The sequence below is a fragment of the Hemitrygon akajei genome, unplaced genomic scaffold, assembly GCF_048418815.1.
Source record: "Hemitrygon akajei unplaced genomic scaffold, sHemAka1.3 Scf000037, whole genome shotgun sequence".
Lineage (NCBI taxonomy): Eukaryota > Metazoa > Chordata > Chondrichthyes > Myliobatiformes > Dasyatidae > Hemitrygon > Hemitrygon akajei.
The window spans coordinates 3,797,603-3,817,860 of record NW_027331923.1 but is presented as its reverse complement, the minus strand read 5'-3'; positions in this window follow the sequence as shown (position 1 = coordinate 3,817,860).

Sequence of the window (20,258 nt, the reverse complement as noted above, 5' to 3'; positions counted from 1 at the left end):
CAGGGATGATCTAAGCCTGTGGGTGAACTGTGTTTGTAGACGTAATGAGAAGGAGCAGAGGGTAAAGATGGGAGATGTGGATGACTTTGTCCCCTTTCCCACAACCTCATCCCCCGCAGCCCCTCATTAGGACAGGGGATGAATTTGCAGGAACCCTTAAGCAACACAGGTCCTGATGAAGTGTTTCAGTCTGAACCGTCGACTGTTTTCTCTTTTCCATAGAAACTTCCCGGCTTGCTATTCCCCCAACAATTTGTGTCTGTTACTCCGCTTTAAATATACTCAATTATTTGGCCTCCACAGCTGCCTGTGGCAGATTCACTGTCCTGTGGATAAAGGAATTCCTCCTCATCTCTGTCCTAAATGGACATCCCTATAGTCGGAGGCTGTGCTTACCGTTCTCGACCCACCCACATCCTCCCAACATCAACTCTCTCCAAACAGGTGTCAGGGAGATCGGGCCGAGACCTTCACCAGGACCTGTGTAGCTTAGATTACCAGCATCTGCAGATTTTCTCCTGTTTGATTTTTAAAGCAGAAGTTAATAAGTAAACTTCTTGATTAGTCAGAGTCTCAAAAGTGTTGTGGAGGTGGATGGAGAATAGGGTTGAGGGGGATAATAAATCAGCCATTCTTCTAAACTCCAGTGAGTACAGGCCCAGAACTATCAAACACTCCTCATATGTTAACTCTTTCATTCCCGGAATCATTATTGTGAACTGCCTGGAGCCTCTCCAATGCCAGCACATCTTTCTGATATAAGGGATCCAAAACTGCTCACAATACTCCAAGTGTGGTCTGACCAATGCCTTATAAAATGTCAGCATTACATCCTTGCTCTTGTATTCTAATCCTCTCGAAATGCATGCTCACATTGAGTTTGCCAATCTTACCACTGACACAAATTGCAAGGTAACCTTGAGGGAATCCTGCACAAGGACACCCAAGTCCCTTTGCTCTTCTGATTTTTGAATTCTATCTCTTTTCAAAAATGTCTATGCCTTTAATCCTTCTACCAAAGTGCATGCATGACTTCCCTACCCGATAATCCATCTATCACTATTTGCCCATTTCCTGATCTGTCTCTGTCCTTCCCCAGATTCAGAGCTTCTGCAGCACTACTTGCCCCTTCACCTATCTTCATATCGTCTGCAAGCTTGGCCACAAAGGCAACAATTCTGTCATCCAAATCATTCTTTGTCTATCTTGGCTTTGTGTTCCTCAGAGAATTCCAACAGATTTGTCAGGCAAGATTTCCCCTTAAGGGAAGGCATACTGTCTTTGCCCTATTTTATCATGTGCCTCCATTTACCCAAAAGCTCGTTCTTAATACTGGACTCCAACATCTTCCCCAGCACACCACATCCAGACTAACACACTTATAATTTTCTTTCCCCAGCTGCTCTGCCTTCTTAAAGAGTTAAGTGACCTTTGCAATTTCCAGTCATCTTGAATGACCAAGCATCTAGTGATTCTTGAAAGATCATCACTAATGGTCCATATTCTCTTCAGTTAACTCCATCCAAAGACTGGGGTGTAGTCCATCTGGTCCAGGACCTTCAGACCTTCAATCGTCCCACACACTTTCTCCTCAGTAACAGCAAAAACACTCATTTCTGTCCCCTGACACTCTCACATTTCTGACATACAGATAATATCATTCACTGCGAGAACTGATGCAAAATATTAATTAAGTACCTCTGCCATGGCTTTTGTCACATTTCTCCTCTCCGGTGTCATTTTCTAGGGGTCCAATATCCACTCTCGCCTCTCTTTTACTCTTTAAATTTTTGTGTCCTCTTCAGTATTGTTGGTAAGCTTTCCCTCGGATCTCATTTTCACTCCTTATGGCTTTGTAATTGTTTTCTGTTGATTATTAAAACCTTCTCAATACTCCAACATCCGGCTAGTTTTTGCCCTCCCTTTCGCTTTTATGCTGTCTTTGACTTCTCTTGTCAAACACGGATACCTCATCCTCCCTGTGTAATACTTCTTCATCTTTGGGATTTATCTATCCGAATTGCCCCTGGAACTCCAGTTTCTGTTGCTCTGCAATCATCCCTGCTCGTGTCCCCTTCCAATCTACTTTGGTCAGCTCCTCCCTCATGACCCATCAGGGTCTTTTTACCCTTGCACTTTCGTAACTCTACCCGCAATGATTCTTCATCTTCCAATCCTATGTCACCTCTCTCGAAGGATTTCATTTCATTTCTTACCAACAGACCCTCCCCAGCCTCTCCGCCTACCTACCTGCCTGTCCTTTGAATACAAGGTGGATCCTTTAAAGTTCAGCTTCAAGCCAGGATCTCCTTTCCATCACAACTCAGTGATGCCAACAACGTTGTAACTGCTAATCTCTACCTGTGCTACAACATCATCTACATTATTCCATATACTGGTGCATTGAAATACAACACCTTCAGTCCTGTATTCATCAGCCTATTCCACACTGTCCACATGAACTGAAGTAAGGCTTTTGATTTCAATGATAGACCACACTTGGGGTATTGTCTGCATTTCTGGTTCCCCGAACATGGGGAGGATGTCATTACACTGGACAGGAAGCTTCAGGAGGATGTTACCAGGACTGGGGGCTTGGGTTAAAAGCAGAAAGTAGAGAAGCTTGAGCTATTTAGCTGTAGTGTAGGATGTTGAGGGTTGACCCCATATCGAGGTATATACATTCATAAGGGGCTCTGATAAAGTGAGTCATTTTCTGAGAAATGGGAGTACAGAACCAGAGAGCTCAGATTGAATGTGAAAGGGGAAATTTTATGAGGGATCTAAAGGGTAACATTCCCACAGAGAACGAGGTGGGTAAATGGAATTTGCCATCAGGCGCTGTAGAAACAGGTATAAATAAAATATTTTAAAATAAATTTGTACAGGTACATAGATAGGAAATGGTTAGGGGAATATGGGGCAAACACATACAAATGGACATGCTCAAGTTTGGACATCTGCCAAACCCTCCCAGATCATCCTCCTGAGGAATCTCTCCCCGAAGACTGTCTCTGAACTGTTGATGTGACATCATGTCAGAGGGCAGCTCAATACCTCAGAAAAGACGGACTGGGTAAAGACTGCAGATTTTATTCATAAATGGGAATTTGTGTCTGGTAATGTGTGTGTGTGTGTGTGTGTGTGTGTGTGTGTGTGTGTGTGTGTGTGTGTGTGTGTGTGTGTGTGTGTGTGTGTGTGTGTGTGTGTGTGTGTGTGTGTGTGTGTGTGTGTGTGTGTACACACTTGAGCAGAGAGACAGAGTATTTGAGGCTTTCCAGTTCAATTCAGGAATATTTCCTGTAATTGGTGTGCCTCGAAAGACGGGTCACAGTGTTGGGCCGACCATTCAGATCAGAACAAAATAATTTACCCGGCAGACTGAGCTCACAACCCGCTCTTGCGTTTCAGAGTTATTTACAAATTGAAATGTACAATTTAAAATGTGCAAAGTAAATTTATTATCAAAGTATAGGCACATCACCATGTATAATTCTGTGATTTGATTATTTTGTAAATTCAGTGAACTCAAGAACCATTAAAAGATGAATGAAAGATCGCCCCCAACAGGACAAACAAAACAACCATGTGCAAAAGACAACAAAATTCAAATACAAAAGAAGTAAAACTAACAAATAACCCAGAAATAAACATCAAGAACATGAGATGAAGAGCTGTTGATTGTGTCCATTGGTTGTGGGAATAGCAAAGTTTAAGGATCTGGTCTCAATTTAGAAAAAATTTTGGTTTAGCGAATTTTTCATTATCATCTCCCATTCTCTTTAATTATTTTTTTTTATCCCTTCCATAACTGACAAAGTCTTTAAGTATTGGGATGAACTACGTATTAAGTGTTTTTGGAACTTGTTTATCTCAGGATCTCTTGCATCATTTGACCAATTGTCAAATAAATTTGCACTCCCAAAATCACATTTTTACAGATAGCTTCAAATTAGAGATTTCTATGTTTCCAATTAGCTACTTTTCCTATAGGTCCTGATAAAAATTTACTGGACGATCTTTTAAATTTAAAACCTTTTGTTAATGGTTCTATTACCGGTATCTATAACTTGTTGATTAATTCTAGACAAGACTTTTTAGATAAAATAAAAAAAGCTTGGGAGGATTACCTAAATTGACAGATTTCTGATGATAGATGGAATAAAATTCTTAAGCGGGTTAATAAATCATCTTTCTGTGCTCGTCATTCTCTTCTACAATTTAAAGTGGTTCATAGAGCTTACATTTCTAAACAGAAGCTCTTCAGTTTTTACCCGAACGTTTCTGCACTTTGTAATAAATGCAACTCTGCTGATGCTTCTTTAATTCATATGTTTTGGTTTTGCCCTACAATTGAAAAGTTTTGGCGGGAAGTATTTCATACCTTCTCTCAACTTTTTAGGGTCCAATTTGACCCAAATCCCCTTACTGCCTTGTTTGCTATTATTGCAAATGAAGATATAACTTTAAATACCCCTAACCTACAGGTTTTAGTTTTTACCTCTCTTTTAGCAAGAAGAGCAATCTTGCTTAAATGGAAGGAGTCTACCCCTCCTACACATCTTCAACAGCTACATGATATTATGTCGTATTTAAATTTTGAAAATATCCGCTGCTCAGTCTTAAATTCGAAACAATCTTTTTTATGATATTTGGGGACCTTTCTTAAATTACTTTTCCAATTTATAAAGTTTAACAGTGCCCAGACTTTTATGTATATTTTTATCTTCTCTTCTTAAGTGAATACGTTTTTTTTCTAATTATCGATTGTCATCCATTACCTTTTTTCTTTGGTAGTTGGTAGGGGTTTGACTTTTTTATATATAAAAAAAATTATTTTATGGTGTATGACCTATCTTTACATGTTTGATTACTTTATGTATTATGCTATAACATTTTGATCAATTTTATTACAATATATGAATGTACACAAGTTATGTTGAGATATATCTATGTGTTGCACTCTGTAAATCTTTTTTTTTCCTTCTGAATAAAAATATTGTAAAAGAAAGCAGGACCTGTTGGTTGAGTGTAATAACTGTTCCTGAACCTGGGGTTGAGGCTCCTGAGGCTCATGCACCTTCTTCCTGATGGCAGCATTGAGAAGAGAGCATGGCCTGGGTGGTGGGGGTCCTTGATGATGGATGCTGATTTCCTGCAACAGCACTCCGCAGAGATGTGCTCAGTCGTGAGGAGAGTTTTACCCGTGATGTGAAGGTCCATATCTACTATGATGTGCTGGGCCACACTACTGAGGGCAGACAGTTCCTACTTTCTTGTAATTGCACTTGTGTCCCGGGCTCGGGACAGATCCTCTGAAATGTTAACACTGTGGAATTTAAAGCTGCTGAACGTCTCCACCTTTGAGCCCCGATGAGGATTGCCTCATGGGTTCCTGTTTCCTCCTCCAAAGTCCAGAACCAGTTCATTGCTCTTGCTCTCATTGAATGAGAGGCTGCTCTTGGACCATAAGACCATGAGAGACAGGAGCAGAATTAGGCCATTTGGCCCATCAAAACTGCTCTGCCACTTCATCATGGTAAATCCATTTTTCCTCCCAGCCCCATTTTCCTGCCTTCGCCGCGTCTCCTTTCATGCCCTGACCGATCTAAAGTCCATCAACCTCTGCCTTAGCAAAAGGAAAAGCAGCATCCGTCATCAAGGCAGGATGAGGTGAGGCACCTCCCACTCCATACCCATCCATTTCTGTCCCTCCCCCCTCTCCACTCTCTTGCCTACAAACCTCACTTTCACTCCTTACCATTCTCTTCTCTCTCTCCCTCCCCTCCCTCAACTTTCTCCTCTCTCCTCTCTCTCTCACACTCTCCTCCCACACTCTCTCCCCACACTTCCCACTCTCTCCCAACTCTCCCACCCTCACCCCCACTACACCCACTCTCTCAGATCAATGATTCTCTGCTCTGTTTAGACTTGTTTAGTAGATTGTTCGTATCACTTGTTCCTTCATCAATTCCTTCACTCTTTGTTTTAGACGTGGGATTGTGTTTTTCATTATATATTGTACTTCTCACTTACTGTAATCCAAAAAACAATCCCGCAGCATCCTCGGGAAGTTCCCACTCCCCACTGATCGAATCCTCTCATCTTGCTGATCTCGGTCCGACACGTCCACTCTTTATTATTTTCCATAGAGGTTGCCTGACCTGCTGAGTTCCTTCAGCATTTTGTGCGTGTTGTTCTCCGTTACACCTCCTCCTCTCTGCCCTTTTCTTTTCCCATTTCCGGCACCTCTCTCCCTTCCTCCATTCTTACCCATCTCTCCCACGCGCTCTCTCTCCCTTTGTCCCTCTCTCACCCCGACTGTTCATTGCAGTCTCTCTGTCTCCCTCTTCATCACTCTCTCTCTCACACACACAAACCTCTCCCCTGTATTACTCTCGCAATCACTCCCACACTCTCCTCCACTCCAGCCCTCTCCATCTCTCCCGCCTCCACGCTACTCCACTCCTTCCTATCCCCCTCTCTCCTTCCCTCCCTCTCTATCCCACCCCTGTTCCCGCTCTCCTTCTCTTGTTTGCCCAAATTTCACGTAAAATTGTTCTCCCTCTCTGCCTCCCCAGCCTCTATCTTTGCTCACGTTCTTACCCTCCACCTTCCTTCCTCCTTCCCTCGGTGCCTCTCTTCACCCTCTATCACTGCACCCTCTCATCCCACTCTCACCCTGTTCAACCTACTTACCCGCACTCTCCCATTCTCCCCCCTATAGTCTACCCTTTGTCTCTTAACATCTCTCTCCCTCACTCTCTTTCTCTCCTCACCACTGTCACATCTGTCCTTTGGCCACATAGAGAGGGAAATGAGTTAGACGCAGATGGAGAGGGAGGAGTGAAACTGATCGAGTCAGCAATTGATTGTATCGGCATTGGCTTCGTTCAGTGAACCCAGCTCCGCCTTTCTCCCAGACTGCATATCCTTCCCTCCATCCGTGCATTTATAGTACACTGAGTGAGAGAGAGAGAGACAGACAGACAGACAGAGAGAGAGGGAGAGACAGAAAGGGAGAGGGGGAGAGAGGGAGAGACAGCGAGAGAGGGAGAGAGAGAGAGAGAGAGAGGGAGACAGAAAGGGAAAGAGAGTGAGTGGGAGAGGGAGACAGAGAGAGAGAGGGGGGAAGAGAGACAGAGAGGGAGAGGGAGACAGAGGGGGAGAGAGAGAGGGTGTGGAGAGAGTGAGAGAGAGACAGACAGACAGAGAAGAGAAAGTGTGAGAGAGAGTGGGGGGAGAGACAGAGGGAGAGAGAGAGAGGGAGACAGAAAGAAAGTGAGAGACAGAGAGAGGAAGGGGAGAGAGAGAGAGAGAGGAGGGGGAGTGAGAGAGGGAGACGTATAGGGAGAGGGAGATGGAGAGGGTGAGAGTGAAATTCCTCTCCTGTCTGGTTCCATTTAGTCCTGTTTCTCCATCTTCCCGGTATCTCTTGCTTCTCAACTTCCCCCGAGCTCTTTACCCGTTCTATCTCTCCTCCTTCTACACACTTACTTCTCCCCACATCTCGTCATCCCTTAGTCTCCCTCCTCCCTCGCCGCCTTCCCAATTCCCTCAACTGTTTCTCCCTCTTCCCAATGGCCTGATACTTCGCCTCGCCCTCTCCCTCCCTCTCCGCTGAGGGTTTAACAGTGAATCAGAGTCACCGGAAGTTGAGTAAATCCGTGTCCTGCGGAAGCGACAGCAGATAAAGCCTTTCGGCTGGATGAGGAGGGCGCGGGAGGAATATGTTTCTTATGAGTGATGCAGGATTCAGGAAGGTAGGGAGTAAGCAGAGGGTGAGGGGTTAGTGTGAGAGTGGTGTAAGGCGGAGGGAGTGGGGAGTAAAGGAGGAGAGTGAGGAGGAGGGATAGTAGAGTTTGGGATGAGAAAGGAGAAGCGGAGAGAGACTAGAGAGAGGAAGGTGAGAGTGAGAAAAGTGAGAGAGAAGGACGAGATTCGGGGAAAGCGCGTAAATAGACCCTTCAGTCCGTCTGGACAGTTCCACCTGTGTTCAGAGGCTGTTTGCACACGGTTGGAATTTACTCCTGTAAACCTTCTCCACCCGCGTGTCGGGTCGGAGCTGGAGAGCTTTGTGACCTGGTATCGACACTCCCCACCCCCTCCATTTCACCAACACAATAGAGCTGGTTACTGACAACAGGAACAACATGCAGACATTCCTGTTTACATCAACGGCAGAGGATAAGGGGGTTGACAGCTCCAATCTCCTGAGAGTGAACACCACTAACAGCCCGTCCTTGTCCAGCCACAAGGACACTATCGCCAAGAAAGCTCAGCGGCATCTCTGCTTCTTCCAGAGGCTGAAGAAAATCGGCGCCTCCTGGACGACCATCATCTATTTTTACAGAACTCATCCTGTGCGGAAACTAGTCGTGTTGTCACGGCAACAGCACTGGCCACCACCGGAAACACTGCAGAGAGCTGTGAACAAGTTCAGCACATCATGGAAACTGTGGACACTGTTTACACATCTCTCTGCTTCAATAAAACAGTCCACGTTATCAAAGACCCCACACACGTCGAACATTCTGACTTCCTGAGAGATGGACCACTAACTTCACAATCTCCCTAATGCAGTGTTGTGATTAATTGGTTTGTATAATTCGTTAATTTAATTAATTGTCCCCCTACATTTCGCGACCCCGCACTCCCAGTCCCGAGGTGATGAATTGATCTTTATTGACGGGATGCGAATCAAAGGTTATCATTGATTCATTGAAAGCAAATGTCCCAATTTACACTCATCTCCCCTCTCCTCTTCTCTCTCCCCCCTCTCTCATTCTCTCTGCCTGTCACTCTCTCTCTTTCTCCCTCTCTCTTTCCCTTTTCTCTACCCCTCTCTTTTCCCTTCTTCCCCCTCTCTTACGTCCTCACTTACCCTCTCTCTCCCCCCTTCTCCAGACTCCTCCGCCGCCTATTCTGCAGCACACTAAACGGAAACAAACAGGCCTCTCCCGGATACCACAAACCTTTATCTTCTGAGAGAACATTGAATCTTTCCAACCGACGAGAAATTATACAGCATCTGTAATCCACTGAGTGTGTAAAACCGTCATCACAGTGCGGGGTGGGGGAGGGGTGCTGGTCTGGACGGGTGGGTGGCGGAGACAGCAAGCTACAGGAAAGGGGGAATTGGGGAGAAAACGAGAGGCAAGCGAAAGGTTAGGCATAAACGGAGTAAGAAACAATAAGGGAAAGATGCAGGTTAGTGACTGTGTAGGGAAGAATGTTTGGAGGAAAGAGTGGGAGGGTGCAAAAGAGAACAGATGAGGAAAAGAAGAGATAGAGAAATTGAGGAATTGTATATGTAAAGAGAGAGTGAGAGAGAGACGGAGAGATAAGAAAGTTAAGGGGGAGAGATAAGAGAGTTAAGGAGGAGAGAGAGAGAAAGGGAGAGAGAGAGGACTGTGCAGCAGAGTGGAGTACCGGGGCACAGGTAAACATCATCTTTGAACTGTCCCACCCTCACCTTGAAATCACGTCCTCTGGTAATTGAGATATTCACCTGGTGAACAAATGATGTCGGTTCTCTTCTCTCAGATCTCTACTTAGCCTCGGTCTGCCTCTGGTCTCCCCTCAGCCCCCATCGCTACAGAGGAAACAACTGAAGCCTCTCCAACCTTTCATTCCCTCTGATCCATGAGGCAACCCCTCCATTTCCGGGACATTAACTCTCACCCGATCCTCCCTCCGCCGTAACAGGGTTAGAGTTCCTCCTGTTGTCAACCAACGACCAGCGGTTCTGTGGTGGCGATAGAGTCACCCGGATGGTGAGATGTGTCCAGGTGCCAGGGACAGGGATGACTCCGATCAGGTCCCTGGCATTCTAAAGGGGGAGGGCGAGCAACCAGACTTGTTGGTAAATATTGGCACCAATGACAGGTAAAAAATGTCAGCAGACCCTGGAAACTGCAGAGGCGTGAGAGAGGAGCTGGCCAAAAGTGATTCGAAGAGACGTCAAAGCAAGACTGGGTGGAATTTTGGGAAGCAATTCAGAAAGCCCAGGTTATACACATCCGAAAGAGACAGAAGTGTTCAAAATGCAGATAGTCCATAAGACCATGAGGTGCAGGAGTAGATTAGGACATTCGGCCCATCGACTCTGCTTTAACATATCACCGTATCATCCTTGTTGATCCAATTTCGTCCCAGACCCAATCTCCTGTCTTCTCCTCGTATCCTTTCACACCCTGAACAATCAGTACTATATGACCTTCTGTAGTAAATGTACAGAGACTCGGCCTCCACCGTTGCCTGTGGAAAAGAATCCCATAGATTTTCCACTCTGGCTAAAGAAATTTCTCCTCATTTCCGTTCTAACAGGATGCCCTCTGTTATGGCACATCCGGTCTTAGACCCACCAATCACAGGAAAAATCCTGCCCACATCCACTCTATCAAGGCTCCTCCTTCAATGAGTTCACCCCTTATTTTTCTGAATTCTGGCCTAGAGACATCAATGGTGACATGACAACCTATTTAATACTGGAACCATTTTCGTGCACCTCCTCTGAACCCCCTCGAGATTCAGCACATCCTTTCTAAGACAAGGAGCTCAAACCTGCTCAAAATACTACAAGTGAGGCCAACACAGATGCCTTGTGCAGGAAGGCACAGAGTCGACTGTACTTCCTTAGAAGGCTGGCGTCATTCAATGTCTGTAGTGAGATGCTGAAGATGTTCTATAGGTCAGTTGTGGAGAGCGCCCTCTTCTTTGTGGTGGCGTGTTGGGGAGGAAGCATTAAGAAGAGGGACGCCTCACGTCTTAATAAGCTGGTAAGGAAGGCGGGCTCTGTCGTGGGCAAAGTACTGGAGAGTATAACATCGGTAGCAGAGCGAAGGGCGCTGAGTAGTCTACGGTCAATTATGAAAAACCCTGAACATCCTCTACATAGCACCATCCAGAGACAGAGAAGCAGTTTCAGCGACAGGTTGCTATCGATGCAATGCTCCTCAGACAGGATGAAGAGATCAATACTCCCCAATGCCATTCGGCTTTACAATTCAACCGCCAGGAGTAAGATATGTTAAAGTGCCGGGGCTAGGACTCAATGTATTTAAGTAAACTACTTAAGAACTTTTTAAAAGCTATTATTAATGCTTTTTGGGAGAGTGATTTAGATGCATATCATATTTTTACTGAGTTAAGTATTGTATGTAATTAGTTTTGCTACAACAAGTGTATGGGACATTGGAAAAAAATGTTGAATTTCCCCATGGGGATGAATAAAGTATCTATCTATCACCAGAGCTTTTTAATGTTTCAGCATTTCGTCCTTGCTTTTACCTTTTAGTCTTCATGAAATTAATGCTCTGTATTCCATCTGCCGTTTCCAATCCTAATCTGTCCAGCTCCTTCTGTGGCCTCTCTACGTCCTCAGAACTGCCTTTTCCCCATCTCTGTTCATGTCCTCTGCAGATTTTGTAACAAAGCCATCAAATACATCATCCAAGTCATCGCCATATAGCAGAGAATAATCGGTCCCATCACAGATCCCTGTGGAATGCCACTGGACATCTGCAGCCAGACAGAAAACGCTCCATTTATTCACACGTTCTGCCTCCTGTCAATCAGTCACTGCTTTATCTGTGCGAGACTCTTTATGTAATATCATGGGCTCGTAGCTTGTTAAACAGCCTCATGTCTGCCACCTTTTCAAAGGCCTGAAATTCAAAGTACACAACATCAACCGATTGTCCTTTGTCTATCCCGCTTGTTATTTCATCAATGAATTTCAGCAGATTTGTCAGGAAACTATGCTGACTCCGGCCCTTTTTATCATTTGCCCAAAGTTTCCTGAGACATCATCCTTAATAATCGAATCCAACATCTTCCCAAACACTGAGGTCAGACCAACCGGCCTCCCTCTGCCTCTCTCGCTTCCTGAAGAGTGGAGTGACACTGTTGTACTCCCCTTCCTCCGGAATCCCTCTTCCACACCACACTGGTCCTTACCCTGCACTAATTCCCTATTCTCTCTCTCTCTCTCTCTCTCTCTCTCTCTCTCTCTCTCTCTCTCTCTCTCTCTCTCTCTCTCTCTCTCTCTCTCTCTCTCTCTCTCCCTCTCTCTCTCTTTTCCCCCTACACCCCCTTTTCTCTTTTACTACACCATCTCTTCATATCCACTGCCCGTCTCTCTCCCAGACCACACACTCCCTTCTCTCTTCTATTGCCCTCTCTCCCTAATCTCTCTCCCAGGCCCCACTCCCCCTTCTTTCCTTTCCCCCGTCTTTCTCCCCAATCTCACTTCGTTCGCTGCATTACAGGGGCAAATCTAGATACAACAAGACCACCCAGACCGCCCCGCCCAGCCAGACCATGCCCACACCAACCCACCCTCTGCACCTCCCTTACCTGAAACTGCCTGAGGACAGAACTCAGAGATTTTCTGAGACAGGAAATGCCCCACCTCAGCCACCAAGGCGCCTCACCACAGGGGTGGCAGACCTTCTCCCCCCCCCCCCCATAGGATGAAGGCCAGGGCCCCCGGCGCATTTGCTCTCTGGCCCTCTCCCGCCCGGGGGACCTGAGGCCACATATACCTGTCGTAGTACACTGGGGAAAGGGAAACACGCAGAGATGGATGGCACTTGTCGATACAGGAGCCCAGCACACCATCCTCCCAGGCAATCCCGCCGCATAGCGCGCTACAGCCCCTTCGAGCGCCAGCTACTAGCCTGTTACCTGGCGTTCATCGACACAGAACACCAAACAGGCATCGACCCTGTCGTCCTCCGCCCCCACCTCCCCATAATGCGATGGGTCAGGTCCCCTGATTCCTCCCACAGAGAGGGCCGTCCTCCATTGTCCAGTGGAAGCTACATTGCGGAGCGGGCTGAACCCGGTCCTGAAGGGGTCAGCCGCCTCCATGAACAAGTCATGCCTTTCCCCCAGTCCCAGAACCCTGCCCCGGACATCCCCAAGGTACAACCCTCCTCAGCGTGTTGGGGTCAACCCTTCGATTCCCTCCATCCCGACGACAAACTGCGCGCCTGGTTCACAGACGACTCCAGCCGCTGGAAAGGAGGAAACCATTGTGGACAGCGGCAGCGCTTCATCCCACCACGGGCAAAATTTACCACAGAGAGGGAGGGTGGCTCCAGTCAACTTGCCGAGCTGGCAGCAGTAGCCCTCCCCCTCCAAAACACCACCGGACCAATCCACATCTACACTGACTCCTGGGCTAATGGCATCGCGGTGTGGATGGCCACACCGGGAGCACCGGATGCATTCCGGCCCTCACCCCATCCTCCCGTCACCACAACAGGGACCGTGTTCCCCTCGTCCTCACCTACCACCCCACCAGCCTCCGGATCCAGCATATTATCCTCCGCCACCTTCTACAGGACCCCACCACTAAGCACATCTTTCCCTCTCTACCCCTCTCTGCTTTTCGCAGGGATCGTTCCCTCCGCGACTCCCTGGTCCACACGTCCCTCCCCACAGATCTCCCACCGGGTACTTATCCCTGCAAGCGTAAGTGCTACACCTGTCCCTACACCTCATCTCTTACCATCATTTAGGGCCCCAGACAGTCCTTCCACGTGAGGCAACACTTCACTTGTGAGTCTGTCGGGTCATCTATTGCATCCGGTGTTCCCGGTGCGGCCTCCTCTACATCGGCGAGACCCGACGCAGATTGGGGGACCGCTTCGTCGAGCACCTCCGCTCCGTCCGCCACAACAGACAGGATCTCCCAGTTGCCACCCACTTCAACTCTGCTTCACATTCCCATTCGGTTATGTCCATACATGGCCTCCTCTACTGCCATGATGAGGCTAAACTCAGGTTGGAGGAACACCTCATCTACCGTCTGGGTAGTCTCCAGCCCCTTGTCATGAACACCAAATTCTCCAACTTCCGGTAATTACCTCCCCCTCCCTTCCCCCATCCCACTTTCTCTCTGCCTTCTCTTCCAGCTGCCTATCACCTCTCTCATGATTCTGCCTTCTTCTACTACCCATAGTGCTTTCCCCTTACATTCCTTCTTCACCTTTCCTGCCTATCCCCTCCGTGCTTACCCTCCCCCACCCCTCGATCTTTCCTCTGATTGGTTTTTCACCTGGCACCTACCAGCCTTCTCCTTCCGACCCTCACCCACCTTCTTTGTAGGGCCCCTGCCCCCTCCTTCTTCAGTCCTGACGAAGGGCCTCGGCCCAAAACGTTGACTGCTCGTTTCCACGGACGCTGCCTGAGCTGCTGAGTTCCTCCAGCTTGTTTGTATGTGTTGATCTTCATTTAACTGTGTTTCCTAATATGATCTTCCAAACACAAAACTGATTCAAAAGTTCTCCGAATTCCCGTCTGATAAAACGTGAAATCAACTCTTTTATCAAAAATAAAATGCAACCTCTCGATTACCACACATTCCACAAGTTTTCATAAATGAGACGTTCATGATATTGGCCTAAAACAAGGAGGATCAGACGGGGAGCTGAAAGATTTAGAATGGACACTATGACAACAACCATTTTCCAGGAGGAAAGTGGATGGCCAAACCTCGAAATACAATTCAAAAAGTTAATATTTTCACACAAGAAGCTACATACATACCTGTTGAATCAAGAATTTCTACAAGTGTGTCATACATTTTATACCCATTCACAACTCTATACTCTGCCCCTTTCCTTATAAAACTGGCAACATCACCCCTCCACCAACTAACCTGTCAAGCCAAACGACAATATATTCCGTGCACGGGAATAAAAACTTAAAATGTGCAGGTTTCCTGAACAGATATAACATCGGAAGAGTCTGACAAATCAGAAATAAACATCTTAAAGTCTTGACCATTATAAATCAGATTTATTGCATTTCATTGATATATTTTAATACTATTATGTATGTTCACAAGTAGACTGGGATACAGATACCCCACCCAACACAACTTCATTTGAAGCTTCCCACAAAACACCACTTACACCGAGATACCTTTCTGCAGCTTTCACAATAATTTTAATTTCTTCAGTAGGATGAGATGTTTGAGCAGTACAATTCACCACTTTGGTTATAAACATTACAAAATTCATTTTATCCAGCAGTGAAGTATCTTTGGTGAGAGAACTGTGATGCCGGCATATATCCACTGACGTCACAGTCTGTTCTCTGAGTGGGATCACTTTATCCAGTTTACCTGCCCTGCTTGCTGTACTTGTCCTTGAACAGGCCCTTCTGCTCACTGTGTTGTTCTGAACCAATTGAACTGGTCACTTCATGCCTTACTAAACCAATCCCTTCTGCCCACACAAGGAACACATCCCTCCACTCTCCTCACATTCACGTGGTATCTAATAGCCTCCATCACATCTGCCTCCCCCACCACCCCTGACATTCACTCCAGACACCCACCACGATGGGAATGGAAAACAAAACTTGAAACGCAAATCTCCTTTAAACATCCCGAGTCAGGTTTTTAACATCATTGTCTTTTAATAATTGTTTTTTTCCAACAGCAGCTATGCAGAGAAAAGATAGGAAATTACACTAAATTACAAAATACTTCAATAGTGCAAAAAGGACCAATGAGAGTGTGTTCCCCCTTTCTCCTGAAGTGCATTCCCTCTGGCATTGGACATTTCCTCCTTAGAGAAAAAATCCCGGCTGTCCACTCTGTGTCTCTCACATTCCTGTAAACGTCTGTCAGACCTCCCTCAGCCTCTGCCACTCCGGAGAAAATTACCCGAGATTGTCCGGTCTCACTTTATCCAGGCAGCATCCTGTTAAGCCTCTTCCACTCACCATCCAAAACCGCATTATTCCTGTATTCGAATGCAATTCTCCAGATGTGATTAAACTAGAGATTTATACAACTGCAACATAACTGTCCGACAATGGAACCACTATCTGGGAGTTATGAACTCGGATTCCAAGATCCCCCTGTAGATCAACACTGTCCAATCTCGCCCCATGAATATAACAGCAACGAGATAATGCTGAGGCTTTATAAGACACGAGTCAGGCCACACTTGGAGTATTGTTAACAGTGTTGGGGCCCATATCTCAGACAGGATGTGTTGTCATTGGAGAGAGTCCAGAGGAGGTTCAGAAAGATTATTTCAGGAATGAAGGGGTTAAAATATGAGCAGCACTTGGCAGCTTTGACCCTGTGCTCACTGGAACTCAGAAAAATGCGGGGGCATCTCATTGAAACCTACCCAATGTTGAAAGGACTGGATAAGGTGGATGCGGAGAAGGTATTTCCTGCGGTGGGACACAGCCACAAAGTCGAGGGGCCACCTTTTCAAACAGAGGTAGCAGGATATTTTTGTTATTAGCCAAGGTGTATTGGATCTGTGGAATGCTCTGCCACAGACTACGGTGGAGGCCGAGTGTGTGGGTATATTCAAGGCGGAAGTTGATCGTTTCCTGATCAGTCAGGGCATCAAAGGATATGGCGGGAGGTCAGATATCTGGAATTGAGTGCGATCTGGGATCAGCCATGATGGTAAGGTGGCTGACTCAATGGGCTGAATGGCCTAATTCTGTTCCTATGCCTTATGGATTATAAACACACACCCACTCAATCATGATGAATCTCCTCTGCACTCTTCCAGCACAAAACATCCTTTGTACAGAATGCTAAGCGGAACTGAATGCAACTTTTCAAGAAGATTGTCAAGTCAGGCAGCACCTGTTGAGGGGAATAGAGTCGATGGTAGGGACAGAACCCCTCCCTTACGGCACTAACACAGGCCCTTCGGCCTAACCTTTCCATGCTGTCCTCCTGTCCATTTAAACTAATCCCTCTGCCTGTCTTTGACACAGAACACAGAAATCTACAGCACATTACAGGCTCTTCAGCCCACAATGTTGTACCGACCATGTAACCTACTCTAGAGACTGGCTAGGATTTCCTGATCGTATATCCCTCTATGTTTCTAAGCTCCATGAACCTATCTAAGAGTCTCTTAAAATATCCTATTGTATCCACCTCCACCATTGCTGCAGGCAGTGCATTCCATGCACCCACCACTCTCTGTGTAAGAAACTCACCCTGACATTCCCTCAGTACCGACTTCCAAGCAGCTTAAAACTACGTCCCCTCGTGTTAGTCACTTCAAGCCTGGGAAAATGCCTCTGGTTATCCACATGATCAAAGCCTCTCATCATCTTATTACAATTACTTATGTACAGGTTAGGAGAAATATAGCTTCAACATCACCTCACAGCTCTTGAACTCAATCCCACGGTTGATGAAGGCCATCACACCAGACGCCTTCCTAACAACACTGCCAACCTCCACAGCAGCTTTGAGTGTCATATGGACATGGATCCCAAGATCTGTCTGACCCTCCACACTGCCAAGAATCTTACCATTAATATTATATTGTGTTCAAATTTGACCTGCAGAAATGAATCTCTTCATCCGTGTTGAACTCCATCTGCCACTTCCCAGTTCTGCATCCGAGGCGAGGAAATAGATTGCTGAGCCTCTGGCTAGGATCATTATGTCCTCATTGTCCACGGGAATGGTCGCGGAGGATCGGAGGGAGGCGAATGTTGTCCCCTTGTTCAAAAAGGATAGCAGGGATAGTCCGGATAATTATAGACCATTGAGCCTTACATCTGTGGTGGGAAAGCTGTTGGAAAAGATTCACAAAGATAGGATTTATTGGCATTTAGAGAATCATGGTCTGATCAGTGACAGTCAGCATGGCTTTCTGAAGGGCAGATCGTGTCTAACAAGCCTGATGGAGTTCTTTTAGGAGGTGACCAGGCATATAGCTGAGGGTAGTGCAGTGGATGTGATCTACATGGATTTTAGTAATGCATTTGATAAGGTTCCACACGTTAGGTTTATTCAGAAAGTCAGAATGCATGGGATCCAGGGATGTTTGACCAGGTGGATTCAGAATTGGCTTGCCTGCAGAGAGCAGAGAGTTGTGGTGGAGGGAGTACATTCGGATTGGAGGGTTGTGACTAGTGGTGTCCCACAAGGATCAGTTCCGGGACCACTACCTTTCGTGATTTTTATTATTGACCTGGATGTGGGGGTAGAAGGATGGGTTGGCAAGTTTGCAGAAGACACAAAGGTTGGTGGTGTTGTGGAAAGTGCAGAGGATTGTCAAAGATTGCAGAGAGACATTGATAGGATGCAGGAGTGGGACGAGAAGTGGCAGATAGAGTTCAACCTGGAGAAGCGTGAGGTGGTACACTTTGGAAGGACAAACTCCAAGGCAGAGTACAAAGTAAATGGCAGGATACTTGGAAGTGTGGAGGAGCAGAGGGATCTGGGGCTACATGTCCACAGATCCCTGAAAGCTGCCTCACAGGTAGACAGAGTAGTTAAGAAATCTTATGGGGTGTTAACTTTCATAAGTCGAAGGATAGAGTTTAAGAGTCGCGATGTAATGATGCAGCTCTATAAACACACACGGAGTACTCTGTCCACACTTGGAGAACCGTGTCCAGTTCTGGTCACCTCACTATAGGAAGGATGTGGAAGTACTGGAAAGGGTACAGAAGAGATTTACCAGAATGCTGCCTGGTTTAGAGAGTATGGATTATGGTCAGAGATTAAGGAAGCTAGGGCTTTACTCTCTGCAGAGAAGGAGGATGAGAGGAGAAATGATAGAGGTATAGTTGATATTATGGGGAATAGATAGAGTGGACAGCCAGTGCCTCTTCCCCAGGGCACCACTGCTCAATACAAGAGGACATGGCTTTAAGGTAAGGGGAGGGAAGTTCAAGGGGGATATTAGATATTTTGATATGGTGCAACTCAAACTACCTGCGTCTTAATATCACCAAGACCAAGGAGATGGTGGTGGACTTTAGGAGATCTAGGCCTCATATGGAGCCAGAGATCATTAATGGAGAATGTGTGGAGCAGGTTAAGACCTACAAGTATCTGCGGAGTATAGTTAGACGAGAAGCTAGACTGGACTGCCAACACAGATGCCTTGTGCAGGAAGGCACAGAGTCGACTGTACTTCCTTAGAAGGTTGGCGTCATTCAATGTCTGTAGTGAGATGCTGAAGATGTTCTATAGGTCAGCTGTGTAGAGCGCCCTCTTCTTTGTGGTGGCGTGTTGGGGAGGCAGCATTAAGAAGAGGGACGCCTCACGTCTTAATAAGCTGGTAAGGAAGGCGGGCTCTGTCGTGGGCAAAATACTGGAGAGTATAACATCGGTAGCAGAGCGAAGGGCGCTGAGTAGGCTACGGTCAATTATGGAAAACCCTGAACATCCTCTACATAGCACCATCCAGAGACAGAGAAGCAGTTTCAGCGACAGGTTACTATCGATGCAATGCTCCTCAGAAAGGATGAAGAGATCAATACTCCCCAATGCCATTCGGCTTTACAATTCAACCGCCAGGAGTAAGATATGTTAAAGTGCCGGGGTCAGGACTCAATGTATTTAAGTAAACTACTTAAGAACTTTTTAAAAGCTATTATTAATGCTTTTTGAGAGAGTGATTTAGATGCATATCATATTTTTACAGAGTTAAGTATTGGTTGTAATTAGTTTTGCTACAATAAGTGTATGGGACATTGGAAAAAAATGTTGAATTTCCCCATGGGGATGAATAAAGTATCTATCTAGAGGAAGATTTTATACTCAGAGAGTGGTTGGTGCGTGGAATGCACTGCCCGAGTCAGTGGTGGAGGCAGATACATTAGTGAAGTTTAAGAGCCTACCAGACAGGTATATGGAGGAATTTATGCTTAGGGAGGCAGAGTTTAAGGGTCGGCACTACATTGTGGGCCTGTACTCTGCTGTATTGTTCTATGTTCTATCTATTTCTCGTTGGAATCTCTCTTTTAATTTAATTTTTTATTGAAGGCACGACACAGTACAGAAAACGTAATGCATTACATTTTCCTCCATTTTGCTTTGATACCTTACCCCTAAACAACACCACAACGTCATCAGTGGGGCCTTCTGGGAGTTGTAGTCGTTAAACTCGCTCGCTCCCTGTCAAAGCATGTTTCGTCAGCCACCACAGACGTCGCCGAAACAGACCCACCGAGGCGCGAAGGGGAATCACACCCGTCCTTGTGGGCGCCGAGGCCGGCGACACCGACAGAAGCGAATCGCTTATCTCCGCCATGGCGACGGAGCGGAAGAGGAGGGGCTGAGCATGGGCCGATTTCCTCCAGCCTATCGAAGCTCAGACGTAACACTGACCCCTGCTGTCATTGGCTGTAGAGACTGTCGCTCAAATGGGAACTCGGAGGGTGATTAGTTTATGTGAACGTCAGTCAGCCTTCCTGTCTTTATGAGTTTGGATTTGGATTTATAATGGGAC